At 40.4% G+C, this 22,667-nt stretch overlaps 1 protein-coding gene across 3 annotated transcripts in view; it reads right to left on the bottom strand.

Annotated features, from left to right (window-relative positions):
• The window catches only part of LOC126199010 (ankyrin-1-like), a 239,332-nt gene extending 217,016 nt beyond the window's left edge, over positions 1–22,316 (bottom strand). The window contains exon 1 of one of the 3 annotated variants that reach the window (XR_007540117.1): positions 22,229–22,307. The gene's annotated coding sequence lies outside the window, so the exon portion shown is untranslated. Of the gene's footprint in view, positions 1–22,228 lie in introns of all 3 variants that reach the window. The other 2 variants (XM_049935691.1, XM_049935690.1) reach the window with 2 other exon arrangements.
• Between the last annotated feature and the right edge of the window lie 351 nt (positions 22,317–22,667).

Consider the following 22,667-nt stretch of genomic DNA (forward strand, 5'->3'; position numbering starts at 1 on the left):
TATGAACTACTCTTCCCTACTCCATGAGGTCTAACCACTACGTGCTTCTATTGACTTTCAACGCAACGCCTATCATGGCCTACTGGTACGTTCTGCAGGTAGATTGGTTAGGGTATGGCGCACTAATGTATGACCAAACATCGTCATTCCTGCAAGCAAGATACGTTATGTTTAGGAATTGTATCAATCTACTGGTGTCGCATTGTATTCCACAGAAGGGCACCAGCCTATCTCCGGTTCCCTGGTGGCACCCAGGAGTTCTCGTGAGGTGGCGCAACATAGACTGGCTTGTAGTCGTCTTAAACGGCATACCATGTGGGAGAACTACGTTGCCTACAAACGAATGGATGTGTCCACTAAGTGCTTTCTCAAGGCCCACAAGAAAGAACACTGGAGGAAGTTTTGCAGGAAGTTCTGCAAACAACTATCTGTGTGCACTCCCGTTGGATGTGTTTCGTCAATGCCGGCCGCGGTGGCTGAGCGGTTCTAGGCGCTTCAGTCCGGAACCGCGCAACTGCTACGGTCGCAGGTTCGAATCCTGCCTTGGGCATGGATGTGTGTGATCTTCTTAGGTTAGGTTTAAGTAGTTCTAAGTTCTAGGGGACTGATGACCTCAGATGTTAAATCCCATAGTGCTCAGGGCCATTTGAACCATTTTTGTTTGATCAATGATGAATTCGCTCAAATGGGAGCCAGTACCTCCCAAGTGGTTGCAGATCTGAATAGACGAATTCGCCACAGTTGTCGCATCTCCGACTGCCTTGCCAGAACCCGTCAATCTCGCGGCGACAGGTGGCCCTGCCGATCTACGAGGCGATTTAACCACGCCATTTTTTTCTCGCCGAGCTCCACAGGGCCCTGATGTCCTCATCAACCTAGCTATATTGCCTAGCTATGACCAAATCCACAGTTCCACGGTTCTACATTCGTCTGACACTGCAAATTGCGTTCTTGTGAACATCTTTAATGACATGTGGAGGGATGGGAACGTCCCTGACGACTGGAAGACAGATATTGGTGGCCATGCTGAAGCCTGGGAAAGCCCCTGGTCAAGCGACGTCGTATCGCCTGGTTGCTCTGTTGTCCTGCATGCGTAAGACATTCGAACGTCTCCTCAAGCTTCGCTTAGAATGGTGGCTGGAACATGAGAACTTGCTCCTGTGGACGCACAACGGCTTTTGTAAGGGCAGAAGTACTTATAATATTACCTCGCTTGCGATGGACATTGTAACCAAGTCCTTCACTAACATGTATTTGATGGACTTATTTCTTGACTTTTCGAGCGCGTAGGACAATGTCCTGGTACCTGAATTTATCAACAAACAGCAAATGTTGCGTCTGCCAGGGATAATTTTACGCATTACTTACAGTTTACTTGATTGCAGTATAGTATATATCCGCGATCAGGTTGACGTGTTGTGTGTCTTGTGGCCTCCCGCAGGGCGCGATTCTGAGTCCCTTACTATATGCCCAGTATGTTGTCGATCTAGAGACATTGAAGTTCATCAGTATGCGGACGACGTCTTTATATACGTTCACTCGCCGTGCTTTTGGGTGACATCTATGGTTTACAGAGGCATGTGAAATGTTGGTCGCATGGGAATTCGAAAATGGACTCACTTTGTGACCTGACGAATAAGTTTGATATTGACGAGGAAACGGCGCAATAAATTCACATTCGAACTTGTAGGCGATCATGGAAAATGTTATTAATAACGTAATCAGAGAAGGTTATTCCCTGAGGAACGCTTCCATAGAGTTCAATGTTTCTAGGAAAACTCTCGAGAGAAAATTAAATGCCGGCTGTGTTCCAAAATTCCAATGGGTCCTAGTTACTGTTCAGCTAATGAGTTACGACTTGTCCATCTCATAAAACTTGCAGGCCCATGGTTTTCCGTTAACGAGGGACTCTGTATGAGCTGCAGCTTATGATTTTACTTTGCAGCTTGGCGTAAAACAAATTTAATAACGAAAAAGGAAATGCGGGTCACGATTGGTTACAACTGTTGTTATGCCGACATGTAGATCTAAGTCTGCATAAAAATGAAAGCATGTCTTTGTCCACAGTCCAGGGGATAAGTTGTGATGGTCAAGGAATATTTAAACTTACTTTCAACCATAATGGAAGAAAATGGTTTGCTCAATAAACTGAAAGTGTATTTAACATGGATGAGACAGGCCTTTAGTTAAATAGCCGATCAGGTGCCGTTGTAGCTGAAAACGGGTCAAAAACAGTTCCTATGATTACTTCGTCAGAAAGTGGAGGCACTACTACATACTCGCTGGCTGCAATGGTGAAGGGAGTTTCTTCCTCCTTATGTTTTCATGAAGGGAGTTACTTAAAAAAGGAGTGGTAGGACAACATGTCACCTGGAAGTAAAGTTGTCTCTCTTCCTGAATGCTGAGGTTTTTTTTGAATGGCTAAAGAATCATTTTGTGCCCCGCAAACCCCTTGGAACAGTTATGCTGGTTTTGGATGGCCACACATCAGATGTTGAAGTTTGCCTAGAGGAATGTTACCAGTTTGATGTGCCTCACCAGCCATACTACCCACTATCTGCTGCCGCAGGACCGATCTGTCTTCAAATCTTTAGTGTCATTTTTGTAGCGCTGCTGAAAAATGGCAAAATAATCACCTACATCCGAAGCTAGGAAGACTAAAATTTGGCGAGCTTCTACAAGATAGTTGGGGAAAAGCTGTAACACCAGGGAATACTGTGTCAGGATTCTAAGCAAAGGCAAACTACCTACTCAATCCCGATGTAGTTCCACAGATAGACTTATGGGAAATGAAAACATTAACGAATCTGGCCGAACATTTCATGAAAGAACTTCGACATGTTTGTCATGTTCCCCTAGAGAGCAGATATGATCCAGACATCTAGTCAGATATCCAGTGAAAGAGTTCTGTTACTCAAGCTGCAATCCACTATTAGATCACCGACTACTTCAGCTGACAATAGAGAGAGAAAAAAAAAAGAAAATCTCCTGAAAGAAGGGCAACGTTACCTCTACCAGGATCTTCTACAAGACCAGACGACATGCGCCTATTTGGCTTGTGATTTCAAATGAAACAATCCAAGTCACTAAAAAAAAATTAAAAAAAATTTCTGAACAATGTTTCACCTTTCCCAACTACACCCGAGCCTCAAACAAGCGTAGGCCCGGAAAGATTAAAGCTACAAACTTGACGCCAAAAGAAAAGATTAAAACCTTAAAATGGAAACTTGATGGAAAACGGAAAATAAGCTAGGCCTATTGGGAAAATCCTAGTGAAAAAGGCTCGGATCAGGAAGGTTAAAATTGCTTCAGACGGTTGAGACTCGTCAGATGACTTTCACTACAAGGAAGAATCAAGTGACGAAGTTGTCGAAAAAGAGGACGAGTGCGTTGGATGCTGGGAAGACTACTCAAACACAGATAAAACCTGTGATTGGATTCAGTGTGCCTGGTGCAAGCGTTGGTTACACGAACTCTGCACATCGTATTTTGATGTTTGCCATTGACATGGTAACGCAGTATTTAAAATAATAAATCGAAGTCTATAAAGTAAACATTTCTTTTCGTAAATCAGGGTTAGTTCCAGATTCTATTACCCGAATAATTGAGATGATATATCATCTTCTATACAGAAGTAGAATTTTCCAACGAGTTAATAAAACGTTAAAAAATTCTGGAGCTGTAAAATGCTTTTTACAAATGAGGTTCTGTTTAAGATATAATTTACCTTCAACTAACATTACACAATTTTTTTGTACCAAGAGATTCCATAACATGTTTGAAGTGTTCAAAGTTTTTTTTATAATTTTCTGATTTTAAAGTATTTTTCCGACGGTCATCTACACGTTACGTATCTGGCTATCGAGTCCTGATGCTCCAGTATGATGGCCAAGTATTACATATTTTTTACGGATTTTTAGCTAGTTTGAAATTTGCTGTACCTTTGTAACCGAAATCGACTTGTTTTTTATGAATTGAAAAGCCAGTTTATGGAAAGTTTCAGGTTGGTCTTGTGGATCAGGTTGTGAAACTGGCTTTTGAAAAAAAAAATAATGAGCCTCTATCCCGGATTTAATCTATGTAAGCTAAATGTGGCCATATGGGAGGCATTTCGGGCGAAGGAACAGGGGAGCTTTGGAGCTGGAAAATATAATTAAGAAAACGCAACATCTTCCAGATCTCAAAAGCCTCTCAAGATGACTCAGAACATAGGAGTAGACAGTACAGTTCTACCGAATTAGTCAAAAATTACGGAAATTCTAAATATTTGAGAGAAGAAATCAGAATGGCTGCATCAGAGGAAATGGTAGCTGAACTCTGAATGGACCCATAAAGGGACCCCTGGAATGAATTAGCACTCAAGATGGTCAAACAGCGAACTCTAGAGAAGCAACGCAAATCTGCAGCAGAAATTTCTGCGTCTATGGTGAAATAACAATTTAGATGCACTACGATAGACATATGAGAAAGGGAAAGTCTCAAACTCTAAGATGCGTACACAACAGATTTTTTCAGACTATTTTCACAGTCTTCCCGCAACGTTATCAATGTCGTCTAATCTTAGAGCTATCCGCCCCGATATCTGAGTGGTCAGCGTGACTGGTCCGATTCCCGGCTGGGTCGGGGAGTTTCTCCGCTCAGGGACTGGCTGTTGAGTTGTCTTCATCGTTTCATCCCCATCCGGCGCGCAGGTCGCCCAATGTGGCGTCGAACGTAATGAGACCTGCACCAAGTTTGCCGGACCTGCCCCGTAAGGGTCCTGCCGGCCAATGACGCCAAACACTCACTTCCAATCTTACAGCTATGTTTACAGGGCAGGGAAGATTCGCCTCATATCTGTTTCGACTGGCCGCCAGAGCTGCTGGCATATGTGCAGAAGGTGCTCAAGTCTTATTGGCTTCTCTAACGTAATAAAGAAAGAAAGACGCTATGGAAGTGCAAGACAGGAAAAGAAGGTAACTCAGCAGTCGACAAACTTACTAAAACTGTGGTGGAACGGAAATTCATACAATTTGCAATGACAAACCTCCTAACAAACAGTTATGCCATTTGCCTAAGGTAAAAGGAGCATTCTGCTACCTGAAACCTTATGTGGCGCACAGACTTTATTTTGTATGCCGGAATATTTTCCGTATTAGTGTGAAACATCGCTTGCAAGAAATATGAAGCGTATGAAATGTACTATTGTGAAAATTGTTGTATACTCTCATTAACAGAAACATAATACTTCATATTTAGTCTTGTCCATCACATACCTCGTACAGAAATCAAACCTAAACAAGAAGTATCACAAAATTAATATGATGGAGCATGTTACAAAACTAACCATCTCCATCTTTTACTTCTCAGACAATAATATGGTGTGTGGTGTGTCAGCTCCATGAGCTGCCTGCTCCTGACAAGTTTCGCAACGATGATTCATCAGCAAACGCTAACCCTGTCAGAACTTAACGCGAGATCTGCCGTATGCTCACTGAAGGAGGCTTCAACTGCACCTCTTGTGTCTTATCGGCTAAGCTATGCACCCACGCCTTACGGCACAGCCTGGAACACATCTAGACCTTCACTGTTGATGTTAAGCAACGTACCCTGCAAAGTTCACGATTCGTTTTAGTTTGCAATGGAGAGGTATGGGCTAATTTACACGGAATATGTTCAGGTCTCACAGTAATGGCAAACTTGAAATCCCTGTTTAAATTTTTTCCAGTGAAAAAGACGGGAGGTGTGTGATAAGTTTAGAAACATACCCGTTGTGAAAACGTTACCTTGACGCTGCAGAATCACAGTTCATTCGCTTTCAATTTCTGCAGTTCCACGTAACACACTTACCATACACTCACAAACATAATATGCATTCAACTACAAATTAAATGTGCATAAGTAGGTAGCACAAAAGAACAAGCAGTCGAAGTTTTAGGAAGTAAAAGTCTGGACCAGGCAGACTGCGGACCGTGATTCATACTGGCTGACTGCACAGGCTATACAGCAGTGAGCGCCCTGCCACACTGCGTAACTCCACAGCCTCCTTGGGCAAGGTCAGCGGCACTGCCTCGCTGGTCACCCACAGCATCGATCGAAGTTCGTCCTGTTGCGCTGCTATTTTTACGGATTGTCGGAGTGTAAACAAGCATCCAGCGCTATGACTCAGTGCTAGTTTTACTTTGATAAATGCTTGCCTTTGCTGGGTTCAAAATGGCTCTGAGCACTATGGGACTCAACTGCTGAGGTCATTAGTCCCCTAGAACTTAGAACTAGTTAAACCTAACTAACCTAAGGACATCACAAACATCCATGCCCGAGGCAGGATTCGAACCTGCGACCGTAGCGGTCTTGCGGTTCCAGACTGCAGCGCCTTTAACCGCACGGCCACTTCGGCCGGCTGCCTTTGCTGGGGAATTTTATTCCGCCAAGGCGTACTCATAAGTATGCGATATCCTGTATAACTGTTTTTAATTTTAAACTATTACTCGAAATCGTTTTACTGTATGGTTAAATGATGATGGCGTCCTCTTGCGTAAATATTCCGCAGGTAAAATAGTCTCCCATTCGGCTCTACAGGCAGGGACTACTCAGGAGAAAGAAAACTGGCGTTCTACAGATCGGAGCATGGAATGCCAGATCCCGTAATCGGGCTGGTAGGTTAGAAAATTTAAAAAGGGAAACGGGAAGGTTAAAGTTAGATACAGTGGGAATTAGTGAAGTTCGGTGGCAGGAGGAACAAGAATTCTTCTCAGGAGAATACAGGGTTAGAAATACAAAATCAAATAAGCGTAACGCATGAGTAGTTTTAATAATGAAAGGAAAATAGGAATGCGGGTAAGCTACTACAAACAGCATAGTGAACGCATTATTGTAGCCAAGATAGACACGAAGCCCACGACTACCACAGTAGTACAAGTTTATAAGCCAAGTAGCTCTGCGGATGAAGAAACTCAAAAAACGTATGATGCGATAAAAGAAATCAGATAGTTAAGGGAGACGAAAATTTAATAGTCGTGAGAGACTGCAATTCGATGGTAGGAAAAGGAAGGAAAAGTAGTAGGTGAATATGGACTGGGGATAAGGCATGAACGAGGAAGCCGTGTGGTAGAATTCTGCACAGAGCGTAACTGATAATAGCTAACACTTAGTTTAAGAATAATGAAAGACGGTTGTATCCGTGGAAGAGGCTTGGAGACACTGGAAGGTTTCAGATTATATAATGGTAAGACAGATAGAGGAACCAGGTTTTAAATTGTAAGATATTTCCAGGGACAGATGTGGACTCTGACCACTATTTATTGCTAATGAACAGTAGACTAAAACTGAAGAAACTGCAAAAAGGTAGGAATTTAAGAAGATGGGACCTGGATAAACTGAAAGAACCAGAGGCCATAGAGTGTTTTAGAGAGATCATTATGGAACGATTGACAAGAACAGGGGAAAGAGGTACAGTAGAAGAAGAATGAGTAGCTTTGAGAGATAAAATAGTGAAGGCAGCAAAGGATTAAGTAGATAAAAAGACAAGGGCTAGTAGAAATCCATCGGTAACAGTAGAGATATTGAATTTAACTGATGAAAAGAGAAAATATAAAAATGCAGTAAATGAAGCAGGCAGAAAGGAATACAAACGTCTCAAAAATTAGGTCAACAGGAAGTGCAAAATGTCTCAGCAGGGATGGCCAGAGTACCAATGTAAGGATGTAGAGGCGCATATCACTAGGGGTAAGATAGATACTGCCTACAGGAAAATTGAAGACACCTTTGGAGAAAAGAGAACCACTTGCATGAATATCAAGAGCTCAGATGGAAAACCAGCCATAAGGAAAGAAGGGCAAGCAGAAAGGTGGAAGGAGTATATGGAGGGTGTAACATTATGTGATTGCCTTATCATTTTAAATCATTCACTAATCGAGCAGTCGCTCGGCAACAGCTACAGTTAGCAAATAATGTTGCGAGAATGTAAAAGGTGAACGACCTGTGACGTAACTTGTTTATTGTCGAAGCGCCGTCAGAGATGTAGTGAGTTATTGACTTTGAAAACCGCGGCGCGAAAAACGGACACAAGAAGACCACTTTCACACATTTTTTTTTTTTTTTTTGTTTTTTTTGAGGTATGAGATGTTCTCGATGAACAGTTACTCATTCTTCTCTTGTGTCCTGTAACTTGTGTCGGACGCGCATGTCTTGCCGCCGTATTATTATCGTTAAAAATAATATTGATTTAGTGTAAAGTAAATGTGTAATACTAAAAGTGCCTAGCAGTAGATTTATTGTGCGACGTGTATGTAAAAACGTCAAAGGAATTGTTTTCATTACGAGAAGTGCCAGTCAAAACGGCATCCATGTTAAATCCTTCATTGCAGTGTAAGTTCGTCTATTAATTGCCATAAATTCAGAGTTAAATGGAACTGGTGTATGGACTATTCATTTAATATAGAATCTATGTCTCACTTATTCATGAAATTATTTAATTTTCTTTATGATTTTGCCAAATAGAGAGTTCTGTCACGAATTCTTTCGTCGAGTTCGGACGGAAGTTGCATGCGGCGAAATATTTTCTCCGCGCCATATTCTACTGGTAAATGCATGATAAACTACGGTCCCTTAGGAAATTCATGTTGAGCTATCCAAAAATAATTATATTTTGAATAGGCATTTACTCTCCTCTGCAATGCAACTTCCGACTGATCAGACGATCCAACAAGAAACAGCCGCACACGGTCGGCGTTCGCAAATATGTTTCCACCGCTGATTATAGCTATATGTTACAGCACAAAAGTAACATATTGTTATAATTAGCGACTAGGAACGGGGATATTTATCACTGTATGTTTATGTATACACATTACGTAAACATATCGTTAATTTCCATTGAGCGAAAGAAACGAGATATTCAGAGAAAATTACGGAAGAGAGATTTTTTTTTTGGAACAGAATTTGTGCGAAAATCAAGTTAAAATTTCGTTAGCCATAGCCAAGCTTCCTTAATTTCATCCGACATTAATCAATTTGTGACGATCTTTAGTAGTTGCAGTAAAAATTTGCTTTGAATTCAGTAGATTGCATTTAATAGAGTAGTAATTTCTTCAAGTATTGTTTAAATTACATTGTTGTGTATTGCATATCAATTGTTTTTAAATGTCCGCTGCCTGTTCACGGAGCTGACCAGCCTTAGTTTTCATTTATTTTGATCCGTGTGCAGCCATACTTTCTTTACGGTCCAGAATAGTCTCTTGTTCTCGTGACGTGCAACTGCCGACATTCCAATCTTGGACGTAGCAGTGACAACCGACTCGCAACCGATAAATTACATCTCTGTCGACAGCTGACGGCCGTAGCTCAAACGAACTTCATTGACTTACTGTTTATAATTAAGTGAGCTATGGCAGACGATAAAATGTCATCACTAGATTCAAATGAACGGAATGAAACGAGTGAAGTGTCGCGTCGCTTACGGTCCCGCACGATAATTAGTAGGGCTGAGACACCAACTGAAACAATTGTAGAAAGTGAAGTGGGAAATCTTATTGACTTTAGTGCCTCACACCATAATGTTACTGGTACTGAACTAGACAATGCCAGCATAGTTTCTGCCACTAGTAGTCGTAGCCATATACCGGTTACAAGGGAGGCAGGTGAAAGCAATTCAGGGGTAGTGACAGACGATGTATTCAAACAGCTACTGAATCAAATAAGTCAAATGATGCAGGACGGAAATCGCCAATTGAAAGAGGAAAATCGCCAAATGGTGAATTCCATTAAAAATGATTTGAAAGACGGAAATAGACAAATGTTAGCCTCGCTTGAAGATAAACTTTCTACAGTAATTGAGGATAAACTTTCTACAGTAAGCGAAGAAATAAAAACTGTTAGAGAAAACGTAGCCAAAGAAGTAGCAAAGCAAGTTAAGGATGCTGTTTCTCAAATGCGAAGTGGAATAATTGTCGAACTGAATGACACTTTAGCTACCATTCAAAGCGAGACAGCTGACATCCGAAACGCAACCAAGAATCTTGACTCCACCGTAACCACGGTTAATCACGGATTAGACAGAGTAACTACGCAGATAGAAAAACTAACCGAGGGAATGTCAAACTTGACTCTGGAAACGGAAACGAAAGTAAAGGAGAGGCTAGATAGTCATGAGAGAGAATTTAGAGAAAAGTATGAGAACTGGATTGCTGGAAAGGACAAATTTGTCGAAGATAAAATTAACAAAGACCTAGTAGAGACTGTGAAAGCAACCACTCTTGGTATCTTGTCAGCTCCTGGAAGCTCCGGAGATACCGTAATGTCTGAACTCGGTAACATTAGGCGTACCCTTCAGCAAGAATTACCAAATTGGAAGCAAGAGGTAACGGAACAGCTAAATAACCTGAAGGCACAAGTGAGTAGTAAAAAATGGCTCTGAGCACTATGGGACTTAACAGCTGTGGTCATCAGTCCCCTAGAACTTAGAACTACTTAAACCTAACTAACCTAAGGACATCACACACATCCATGCCCGAGGCAGGATTCGAACCTGCGACCGTAGCAGTCGCGCGGTTCCGGACTGCGCGCCTAGAACCGCGAGACCACCGCGGCCGGCAAGTGAGTAGTTCCCGAATACAGAGACCGAATTATCCCGACTCTTTAGCCTCAAAGGAAGAAGAATTATTTCGGCAATTCCGAATACCTGTTGTATCTAATGAACACACTTCACCACCACATATTCCAGTTAGTCAACGAAACCAAGAATCTGACTCAGTAGTAAAAATGATGAAGGAAGAAAGCATGATAAAGCATCGAGTTTTTCAAACCTTTAACCCGGAAAAACGAAATATCCACCCAATTGTTTTTCTTCGTGGATCTCCGGCATTTTTCCAAATTCGTGGACTGATAGACAGCGTATCCAATTTGTTACCGGATATATAGGTGGCGAATCGGCAATATGGGGAACAGAAATGGTTGATAAGTGTCGAACATATAAGGAGTTTGAGCACTGTTTCCTCAGCAAATTTTGGAGCGAAGGTGTTCAGAAGCGCCTTCGTAAAGAAGTCTATAATGCAGAACAATTTGACCCCAGGAATAGTAGCCTGAGAAAGTACTTCGAAAAATATCTTGGCAAAATTAGGTATTGGGATAACCCTATCAATAGTAAAGATGTAATTATGATTCTCAAGTCTAAATTACCCATTTCGATTCGTGAAAAGCTGATAGCCATACCAGATGATGATCCAGATACCTTTCTGTCGATATTAGATTCCCTAGACCTGATCTATGAGGACATGAGAGCTAACAAACCGCGGAATACTCCGCACAATTCTTGGCCACAACATTACGACAGTAACGGCTATGAAAAGCCAGGGAACGGTTCAAAAAATAGTAACGATTGGCAAAACGGAAATAAAGGCAGTGGGTATCCGCACAAAAGGAATAGACATAATCAACACAACCGATTCAATCCCGTGTATAACGCGACTGGTAACCAGTACGGCAATCAATCGTACAAGCAGAAGTTTGGAAACGGTTTCAGTCAAAAAGGTTGGCAACAGCAGAGCGGATCGCAATGGAATGCACCGTACTCCCGCAGCCAACACTCAGATTACGGGCAGCAACAAACAGCTGATAACGCCCACTCATACCAATACAACTCCGCGCCTAGTAAAAATCAAGCGCAGGGAATGTATAGAAACACACAGTTTAACGGCAAACCACAGTGTGAAGGTGGATTTCACAGTAACAATTCCGGAAATCATAATAGTAATAAAAATCATCAGACCCCGCGAAGGCATTACAATTCCCCTGTATTTTTCGCAAACGCGGAAGACAGTAACACGTATTGGACACCAGAACAAACGCAGCAACATTTTGACACGAGGTTTGTGCATAACAGTAATTTTGTTCCTCAGTGTTCTCATAATGTCAGATTGGTCGAACTTTCTAATGATGAAGGCCAATCAAAACCACACAAACAGGAAAACTAAGTTCAGCATCTGAAAGCTCCCTAAGTGATGCTGTGAGACAGAATGGGGGCGACCACTTCGACGGAGAGACTAACCATGACGTACTTGTACTGAGATACAATGACGGGATTGACATGAGACAAGAATTATTACAAGAGAAAGAGACGACTGACGGTGATGAACCGATAGATGACCAAGTGCAAGCTATGACAAAACTTCCTATAGCCGGAATTTTGACGACTGTAATCCTAGATACAGGTGCAAATATTAATGCTATGTCCTTATGTTTCTATAAGCAAATTAGTATATTAATTAAAATTCCAACATTACCCGTCCAAGGATGTTCAAGGTCAATTCAATTCCTAAGTGTAACAACACAAGTGCTAGTTTAGACGCCAGAATAAGACAAGCTCGAACAGCGTTGACCACCCAAGCCAATTTACGCAAGAAGGCGTATGACAAACATATTAATAAGGTGTTAACTTATTAAGTAGGCGAAAAGGTCTTGCTAAAAACACACTTTAAACCATCGTTGCTCTTACACAAAAATCGAAAATGGCAAAGTCTTTTTGAGGGACCTTACGAGATCCTTCGTATACCGCATACAGGTTGTTATCTGATTTCTGATCCCGCAAATGGAAAAATAAAAGGGTTATACCATCACTCTGATCTTAAAAAATATCATGCTACAGAATAAGTCAAAAGGAAAGCTTTATAATGACAAGAGAAGGTTAGCCGCTAGTGACTAAGTGACAACTGATTTGACTTCGTTAAAAAAATGCTTAGAATATATTACACGACAGTGAGTCTATCTTGCTATACAGCAGACAATTTAAAATATGTTATCTTGAGCCATAATTTAAGTACAGACATGCTGATAAATGAAAAAAAAATCTTGTTTAACAAAGAAAGTGATCAACTCCAAGAACTCTAGTTTTAAGGAGATAATATTTAAGAGAGAAAAATGAAATATAAAGCGAAGGATGTGCCTAACAAGCCGGCTTCTGCGATATGAAATGCTAAAGAAGTGAAAATAAAACATAGTATGTAAGAATTTTTTTTTAAGTTCAAGGAGCAATGATCCAGAAACGAAATTTATTTTCGTCAAGGACAAGGGTCGCTTGACAATTATTGGTTCCTGATCCCACTAAAAAGGAAAACAAGTAACTAGTTTCTAAGTCAGCTATGTCTAGATTAAGTTCCAATGTACATAGAAATCTGGAACAGGTTCATCTCTGCATTAAGATAACGTAATGTTTACGAAAACATGTGAGTTACTTGTAAGTACCAACATGACCACGAAAGCGCTATCCTTCAGCTAGATAAACAAAGTAGCATTAATTGTAATTGCAATACTCAGGTCAGATACATTCAAAGCCATAAGTGAAATAAATACAAAGTATAAGAGCGTAAGTGGCAAGGACAAAGCAATGATGACTTAAGGTCATATATAGAGGTCAATGCAGTGTAGCGCAAGCAGGCGTCAAGGCGAGAATAAAATGACAATGAAACAGCCGGCAAAACAACCCAACTAGTTCTTAGTTGGAGCGCGTACGCAGACGTACGGCGCAAAGGAAAATTAATTTCTAAGTCATAAGGAACAAGGAGTTGTTTGCTAGATTTCCTCTTCTATGTATTATTATACCTATGTCTTTCTTCTGAATTTGTTTAAATACCCTAACCCGCCTAAACCCGTCCCGTAGACTTGACGTCACAGATTGAGAAATGCGGTTGACGTGGAAGGCTGGTTTGGCATACGATTTTCAAAAGGAAACGCGTGAACGAAATCGGGGAAAGCTAGTTTTGAAATGTCTTTATTTTTCCTTTTAAAGTCAATCCGAGACGCAAACCGAGATCGCGATAAGGAATTTGAATATTTTCTTGAATGGTGTTCTGTTCTCATGTGAGAGGGCGATCAAATGTGACTGATTGATCCTCACATCTAGTAAAAAGAGAATTTTTGTTGAAATGACAGTGATAACTTTAATGAATCTAATAAATAGAAAGAACGATTGAAATGAATTAAAATAATAATAATTGCTAACAGATCGGAGAAACTAATGTATTGTGACTGTGAACTAAAAGCATAATTAGTCTTAGAGAAAGATGATGAACAATGTATAGCGAAATGTTAAAGATAGTTACCAACAAAGTAACAAATTGAAATGGACATGATAATCGAAGCTCTCAATTAGCAAGCTTCAAAGTGAGACAAACTATTTGATTATAAACTGTAAAAAATTGTGTACATAGTAGTGTATAAGTGAAGGCTTAAAATGGTGTGGAAGTCTGCCACAGACACGATGAAGATAAAAAGTGTTAAACGTGCAGATAGGCCGACGGACAATGATAGTCCGGTTGTGTAACCGAAGGCGGTGATGTGATTACGTGCAGTGCATCTGAAACCAAGTGTGTTAGCTGCTTTGCAAAGTGCGAGCGCTAGCCTACCTTAAAATCTTCAAAATCGGCTGGTAAATGCGGAGACAGGGATGGTTTCAATGGAGTCTCTGTCCCTGGTAATCCTCGTCCCTCCGCACCAGCTCAGCAAACTACAAAATACCACAACACTATCGACGCAACGTGTTCGCTGAACCGTGCGCGGAAAAGCTGAAGTACCGCGTGGAGGCTAGTGAGCGCCTCGAGTTGCGATTCAGCTCTAACAATCAGCCTGTGTCAACGTCCATCGACGCAACAAACGCGTTAAATTTCAAGTGATGTACTAGCACAGCACTCCCGCTCAGTGTTGCCAATTTAGCGACTTTGTCGCTAGAAATGGCGACTTTAGCCTTCGTCTTAGCGACAAAAAAACGTTTTTAGCGACAAAAATTATTTAGCGACTTATCTGGCGACTTTTGGAGCACTGACGACTTTTGAAGTACAAATCAAAACTATTTTGGGCCAGTATTTTCATTAACAAAACTAAGATTTTAGCTATAGAATGGGTACTATACTGACTTTGTTCTAGATTTACTAAGTTAAATTAAGTTCTTAGCAGATCATGTAGCATTGTTTAGCATTTAGTAAACCTGAATGTGGGAATTGCCTACAGAGTAAGAAAACCTTGACTATAGAACAATTCATTATTCATTACCCACTAGCCTGTTATCGTCGATAGCGTATCGATCTATAATTCTTCAACTTTTGAACTCCCTTTAGCCAGCCGGTGTTGCCGTGCGGTTCTAGGCACTTCACTCTGGAGCCGCGTGACCGCTACGGTCGCAGGTTCGAATCCTGCCTCTGGCATGGATGTGTGTGATGTCCTTAGGTTAGTTAGGTTTAAGTAGTTCTAAGTTCTAGGGGACTGATGACCACAGATGTTAAGTCCCATAGTGCTCAGAGCCATAACTCCCTTTATTTTTCGAATTGACAAAAAACATACGTAATATTAAGTATAATAAAATACATTTCTGTCCAGCAACCTCTAATTTTTCGAAATGTTAACTCGCAGTCAAATTATTACCACATGCACAGTGGTAACGCAAGAACAATTCGGTGGCGGTATCTCAGACATTATTAAGTTTTAACAATGAACTATAGGACTGATATCGACTTACCGAGTGAGTAGATTGTTTCATGACCTCTAGTTCGCCTGAGTTTTAATGTATTTTAAGTGATTATAAATTGGTGAAACTTATGTTGTGGTGGCTTACATAATGGATTTACCGCAGAAGAAGATGCAGTACGCTCAAAAATATCAGGATGCGTGGGAAGCAGAACCTGAATTCAATGGGTGGCTGAAACCAGTAGTTGGAAACTTATCCAAGGCAAGATGTCAAGTATGTGCAACAGAGTTTTATGCTAAATTGTGTGTTGGAAAGCATTCGAAAACTATTAAGCATAAACAAAAAATTGATTTAAAAAAATACAAGCCACCTTACCCGTGAAAATTGTTCCGGAAACTACACTTAGAATAGCAAACAGAGCGGAAGGCGTCCTTTCTTTATTTATTGGTGAACATTGTTCTATTTTAGCTGTAGATCATTTAGGAATACTGTGCAAGAAGGTGTTTTCCGGTGATGAGGGCGCTAAAAACATGCAATTACATCGTACAAAGTGCACTAAGATTATAACAGAAGTTTTGGTTCCATATTTTACACAATCATTGGTTGAAGATGTAGGTAACCAAAAATACAGTGCACTAATAGATGAATCCACATATGTATCAATATCTAAAATGCTAAGTATCGTTATACGGTACTATAGTGTAAACAACCAAACCATTAGATCAGCATTTCTCAAACTCACTGCAGTAGAAATTGCAGTTTCAAGAAATCTGGCAGCTGTTCTTGTGAATTCTTTGAAAGATCTCAAACTTCCAGTCGCTAATATGATAGGAATTGGCACAGATAATGCTTCTGCAATGGTTGGAATAAACAATGGGCTTTTCGAACAACTCAAGAGAGAATATGGTTCAAATGGTTCAAATGGCTCTGAGCACTATGGGACTCAACTGCTGTGGTCATAAGTCCCCTAGAACTTAGAACTACTTAAACCTAACTAACCTAAGGACAGCACACAACACCCAGCTATCACGAGGCAGAGAAAATCCCTGACCCCGCCGGGAATCGAACCCGGGAACCCGGGCGTGGGAAGCGAGAACGCTACCGCACGACCACGAGATGCGGGCAGAGAATATGGTTTGAAGCATTTGGTATTGATCCGTTGCATTTGTCATTCTCTTCAACTTGCAGTTTCGCACACCTCAGTGAATACCATACCTAGAAACATAGAGTTTCTTGTACGGGAAACCTACAATTGGTTCTCCTTTCACCCAAAAGACAAGAGGAATATAAAAAGGTTTATGAGACAATAAATTGTGGAAAACAGTCACTAAAAATTTTGAAGGTCTGTGCAACACGTTGGCTTTCAATTGAACCAGCAATACGAAGAATTCTGGAGCAGTGGGAAGAACTAAAGCTACATTTTTCACTTGCCATGGTTCAAAACAATTGTTACACTGCCGATCTTTGTACAAGATGTATTGTGACGACTCAAATCATCTTTACATGTTTTACCTTCAACATGTTTTAAAGGACGTACAAATGGCAATAAAAGCTTTTGAAGGAGAAGACAGTGACCCCACTAAATTACTAGATACACTTGTATTTCTCATGCAGACACTCGGACAAAACATAGTTTTTCCAACTGTTGATCTGTTGACAACACCAGTTCCAAGCGAATGTATGTACGCAAATCCGAACCTTGGCTTTATGTTTGAACAGAAATTGTCTGAGTCAAGTCTGTCTGAAGAAAATAAAGTTTATTTGAAGAAGAGATGCATTCAGTTTAGTCTGAAACTCATAAAAGAAATTCAACAAAGACTGCCAAGTAACGTTACGATCCTGAAAAAAAGTCAATGCTGAATGTTGAAGAAACACTAAAAGTGAATAAAAACAATGCTGTAGCGGATGTAGCCAAAGAATTGGGTTTTAGTGGCGATTTCATAGACGGAATGCTGCAAGAATGGCATAATATCAACTTCATTAGGTGGAATAACACTACTAACACTTCGATTTTGCAGTGAGGTTTTGCAGTATAAAAATGCTGCAGGGGAGAATCCTTTTTCTTTGATTTCACAGCTAGCAATGACTGTTCTATGCCTACCGCATTCAAATGCAGAATTGGAAAGAATATTCAGTTCTATGAACATTATAAAAACTAAACAACATAACAGATTATCGTTAAAGACAATTAATGCTTTGATCATATTGAGAGACCAACTGAAGAAACAAAATAAAGATTGTGCATCTTTTGACATACCGTCAGACGCTTTGGAGCTTATTGGAACGACCAAAAGTTACTCTTTTGCGACAAAACCAGTCGAAATGCATCATCTTTTGAGCGACGTTCAACCATCTACATCAACCACAGTTCTGTCAGAGCATGAAACAGAAGAGTTATTCGATCTTCTGAGTGACGACGATGAATAGCTCACATACCGGTATGTATATATTTTGTAACCTAATTTGAGTTCTTACTTTCTTTTGTTACAAATATAGTTGTATATTTCTAGTATATTTGACTACTGTGATTGCAACAACAATTTATGTGTTGCGTCAATTATGATAACATGTTTAATTAAACATTAGCGTATTTTATATGTATATTGTTGCAAGCGATCCGTCATTTAATTAAGATAATATAGCAATTTTTATTAATATTTTATTACCACCCCCCCCTCCCCACTTGCTTATTGCACCATACACAGCACGAAATTTTCAGTACACCCCTAGTAAAATCAGTTTTAGCGACTTTGAATATTGAATCTAGCGACTCATGTTTTTTAGAGTTGGCAACACTGCTCCCACTGCAGTTCGACAAAACGGACTTTCCATGAAAGCCGCTCCCAAAATAAAAGACTCTTATATGAGTTCACAACATATCACATACTATGCTAATGTTATATCCCGTGGATGAAATGTCAACAGCCAAACCACACGCGAATAGTGACAAGGTCCAATTCCTATGAATCCCAAGTCCTAAAATAGATTTAAGCTTAGTTTTTAGACTAAAGGGTATTTATATTTTTTGTTACATGTAACGTGTGTACGTAACGTGAGAGTGAGACTCGCCCGCCAGACCTGATGAAAAGTTTTCTACTCGGAGAACGCAAAGCAGCGACCCAACTTCTCAAGGCATAAGCTTCACCTGGAGAAGAATCAAATTTTAACTTACCTGTCAATACACAAACAATGAAAGCGTAAAAATTATAACAACTAGTGAGCAATGGAAAATGGACACGTGTGAGAAATTCCATGTGTGAGAAGTATATGTGTATAAAAAATGGACACGTGTGAGAAATTCCATGTGTGAGAATTATGTGTGTATAAAAAGATGAATCCTTTGTGTTTTCTTTCAGGAGCAAAGAGCCTATGAGCTCTGGACAATAACTTGAGGCCACAAAGATGGTCGGTATGAACTCTGTAAAAAAAAAGGACTGTAATGAGTATAATGTATAATGTCCATTGTAAACTTCGTAGATTTACTGTCTTAGTTTTTAAATTTTTTTGTGTATCTTTACCTTAAGAACTGACTTTGTCTATGAATGAGAGATCACCATATTTGTGTAATCCTAATAATCAAATGACAGGAATACTGTGTTTGATCAATGTAAATCTGTAAAGTACTCAATCCCATAATGTTAACGGCGACATGTGAATCTTGGTAATCTCCTTGATTTCCAAGATTCCCATGGAAGGCAATGTAACATTATGTGATTGCCTTATCATTTTAAATCATTCACTAATCGAGCAGTCGCTCGGCAACAGCTACAGTTAGCAAATAATGCTGCGAGAATGTAAAAGGTGAACGACCTGTGACGTAACTTGTTTATTGTCGAAGCGCCGTCAGAGATGCAGTGAGTTATTGACTTTGAAAACCGCGGCGCGAAAAACGGACAGAAGAAGAACACTTTTACACCTTTTTTTTTTTTTTTTTTTTTTTTTTTTTTTTTTTTTTTTTTTTGAGGTATGAGATGTTCTCGAACAGTTACTCATTCTTCTCTTGTCTCCTGTAACTTGTGTCGGACGCGCATGTCTTGCCGCCGTATTATTATCGTTAAAAATAATATTGTTTTAGTGTAAAGTAAATGTGTAATACTAAAAGTGCCTAGCAGTAGATTTATTGTGCGACGTGTATGTGAAAACGTCAAAGGAATTGTTTTCATTACGAGAAGTGCCAGTCAAAACGGCATCCATGTTAAATCCTTCATTGCAGTGTAAGTTCGTCTATTAATTGCCATAAATTCAGAGTTAAATGGAACTGGTGTATGGACTATTCATTTAATATAGAATCTATGTCTCACTTATTCATGAAATTATTTAATTTTCTTTATGATTTTGCCAAATAGAGAGTTCTCAGTCACGAATTCTTTCGTCGAGTTCGGACGGAAGTTGCATGCGGCGAAATATTTTCTCCGCGCCATATTCTACTGGTAAATGCATGATAAACTACGGTCCCTTAGGAAATTCATGTTGAGCTATCCAAAAATAATTATATTTTGAATAGGCATTTACTCTCCTCTGCAATGCAACTTCCGACTGATCAGACGATCCAACAAGAAACAGCCGCACACGGTCGGCGTTCGCAAATATGTTTCCACCGCTGATTATAGCTATATGTTACAGCACAAAAGTAACATATTGTTATAATTAGCAACTACGAACGGGGACACTTATAACTGTATGTTTATGTATACACATTACGTAAACATATCGTTATAAGGGTCTATACAAGGGTGATGTACTTAAGGATAATATTATGGAAATGGAAGAGACTGTAGATGAAATGGGAAGAAACTGGCAGAGCACTGAAAGACCTAAATAGAAACAAGGCCCCTGGAGTGGAAAACATTCCATTAAAACGACTGATAGCCTTGGGAGAGCTAGCCATGACAAAACTCTTCCATCTGGTGAGCAAGATGTATGAGACATGCAAAATACACTCAGGCTTCAAGAATAATATAATTCCAATCCCAAAAATGCAGGTGTTGTCAGGTGTGAAAATTACCGAACTATCAGTTTAATAAGTCACCATTGCAAAACACTAACACGAATTCTTTACAGGAGAATGGAAGAAATGGTAGAAGCCGACCTCAGGGAAGATCAGTTTGGATTCTGGAGAAATGTGGGAACACACGAGGCAATATTGACTCTACCACTTATCTTAGAAGGCAAACCTACGTTTCAAGCATTTGTAGATTTATAGAAAGCTTTTGACAATGTTGACTGGAATACTCTTTCAATTTCTGAATGAGACTGGGTTAAAATACAGGGAGCGAAAGGGTATTTACAATTTGTACAGAAACCAGATGGCAGATATACGAGTCGAGGGGCACTAAAGGAAAGCAGTGCTTGAGAAGGGAGTGAGACAGTGTTGTAGCCAATCCCTGATGTTGTTCAATCTGTAAACTGAACAAGCTGTAAAGGAAACAAAAGAAAAATTTGGAGAAGAAATGAAAACTTTGAGATTTGCTGAAGACATTGTAATTCTGCCAGACAGCAAAGGAACTGGAAGAGCAGTTGAACAGATTACACAATGTCTTGAAAGGAGGATATAAGATCATCATCAAAAGCAAAATGAGGATAATGGAATTAAATCAGGTGATGCTGTCGGAATTAGATTAGGAAATGAGACGCTTAGAGTAGTGAATGAGTTTTGCTATTTGGGAGGCAAAATAACTTGATTGTCGATGTAGGGAGGATATAAAATGTAGAATGCCTATGGCAAGGAAACTGTTTCTGAAGAACAGAAAGTTGTTAACGTCGAGTATAGATTTAAGTGTCAGGAAGTCTTTTTTGGAAGTATTTGTATGGAGCATAGCCATGTATGGAAGTGAAACATGGACGACAAACAGTGTAGACAAGAAGAGAACAGAAGCTTTCGAAATGTGGTGCTACAGACGAATGCTGAAGATTAGATGGGTAGATGACGTAACTAATGAGGAGGTACTGAAAAGAATTGGAGAGAAGAGGAATTTGGGCTACAACTTGACTAGAAGAAGGGATCGGTTGGTAGGACACGTTCTAAGGCAACAAGGGATCATCAATTTTGTATTGGAGGGAAGTGTGGAGGGTAAAAATCGTAGAGGGAGATCAAGAGATGAATGCACTAAGCAGATTCAGAAGTATGTAGGTTGCAGTAGTTATTCGGAGTTGAGGCCTGCACAGGATACAGTAGCATGGACAGTTGCATCAGAGCAGTCTCTGGACTGAAGACAACAACAACAACAACAACAACAACAACGACGCGGACGACGACAAATCAAAATCGCTTCAGAAATTATTTATAGACTAATTTTTTCGAGAGGCATTCATCAGTGAAATTTGCCAAGCATGCTTTCGGATAACAAAACACTGGAAAAGATGTCCTCGCATCTGTATCGATGCAAAATCGTCACCCCATGTCCAACTCGATAATGTAATTCATGCCTACTTCTGCCTTGTTCACACTTCAGTCCAACATCAAACACGGTCTGTTCTTCGAAATCTACTAGTGAAATTCACATTACAACTACAGTAGAATTACACGAGGAAGTGAGAGAGAAGGGTAACATACCCAAAGCCGTTAGTGAGCACCTGACCACACACACACGCAGAAGACACTGGAGGCGGGCAGAGAAACTTGGTAACTGTCACGGAACAAACCGGTGTGTCATATCGGCAAGTACTCGCCTCTTCCTGCTACGCATCCTCTGTTAGTAGTATTTACTTAGATATTTCACTTAATATTTTCACATCTTATAAACCTTGCACTCAAGACCAAGGAAGGTGTTAACGAGTCGTGCTGACTCAGGCTCCTACCTGCTGTATACACGCACGCCTGCACTGCTCTAGACACGAAACACAATGCCACCTGCTCTGCTGCTTGCTACCAACGCCACGTTTCGCGAGCGACTGTTGAACAGAATAGGCGAGGCTGCAGTTTTGACGTCACGTGACCCCCGCTCTCCGAACGCTGGCGGAGAATGCCGAACACGCGACGCGTGACCTTCGCTTCATGCAGCTCTGTTTTTAAGACGTGAGCCAACTCCGCACTTCCTGTGATGGAACGCTGCACCCCGGGTGAATTGTTCAATCCACCATTTACCTAGACGTACGCTCACCTTTCCTCAAAACGATGTCAGTGACTTATCTTTAGTACATATTTTGACAGTTAGCTCCACTTTGCGTTTAAAGACAACTGATGCTGTGCAAAATCAACACCTTCTGATACACAGGCCTCACGGCGGAACTATGACGT

Source organism: Schistocerca nitens, chromosome 8 (assembly GCF_023898315.1).
Source record: "Schistocerca nitens isolate TAMUIC-IGC-003100 chromosome 8, iqSchNite1.1, whole genome shotgun sequence".
Classification (NCBI taxonomy): Eukaryota; Metazoa; Arthropoda; class Insecta; order Orthoptera; family Acrididae; genus Schistocerca; species Schistocerca nitens.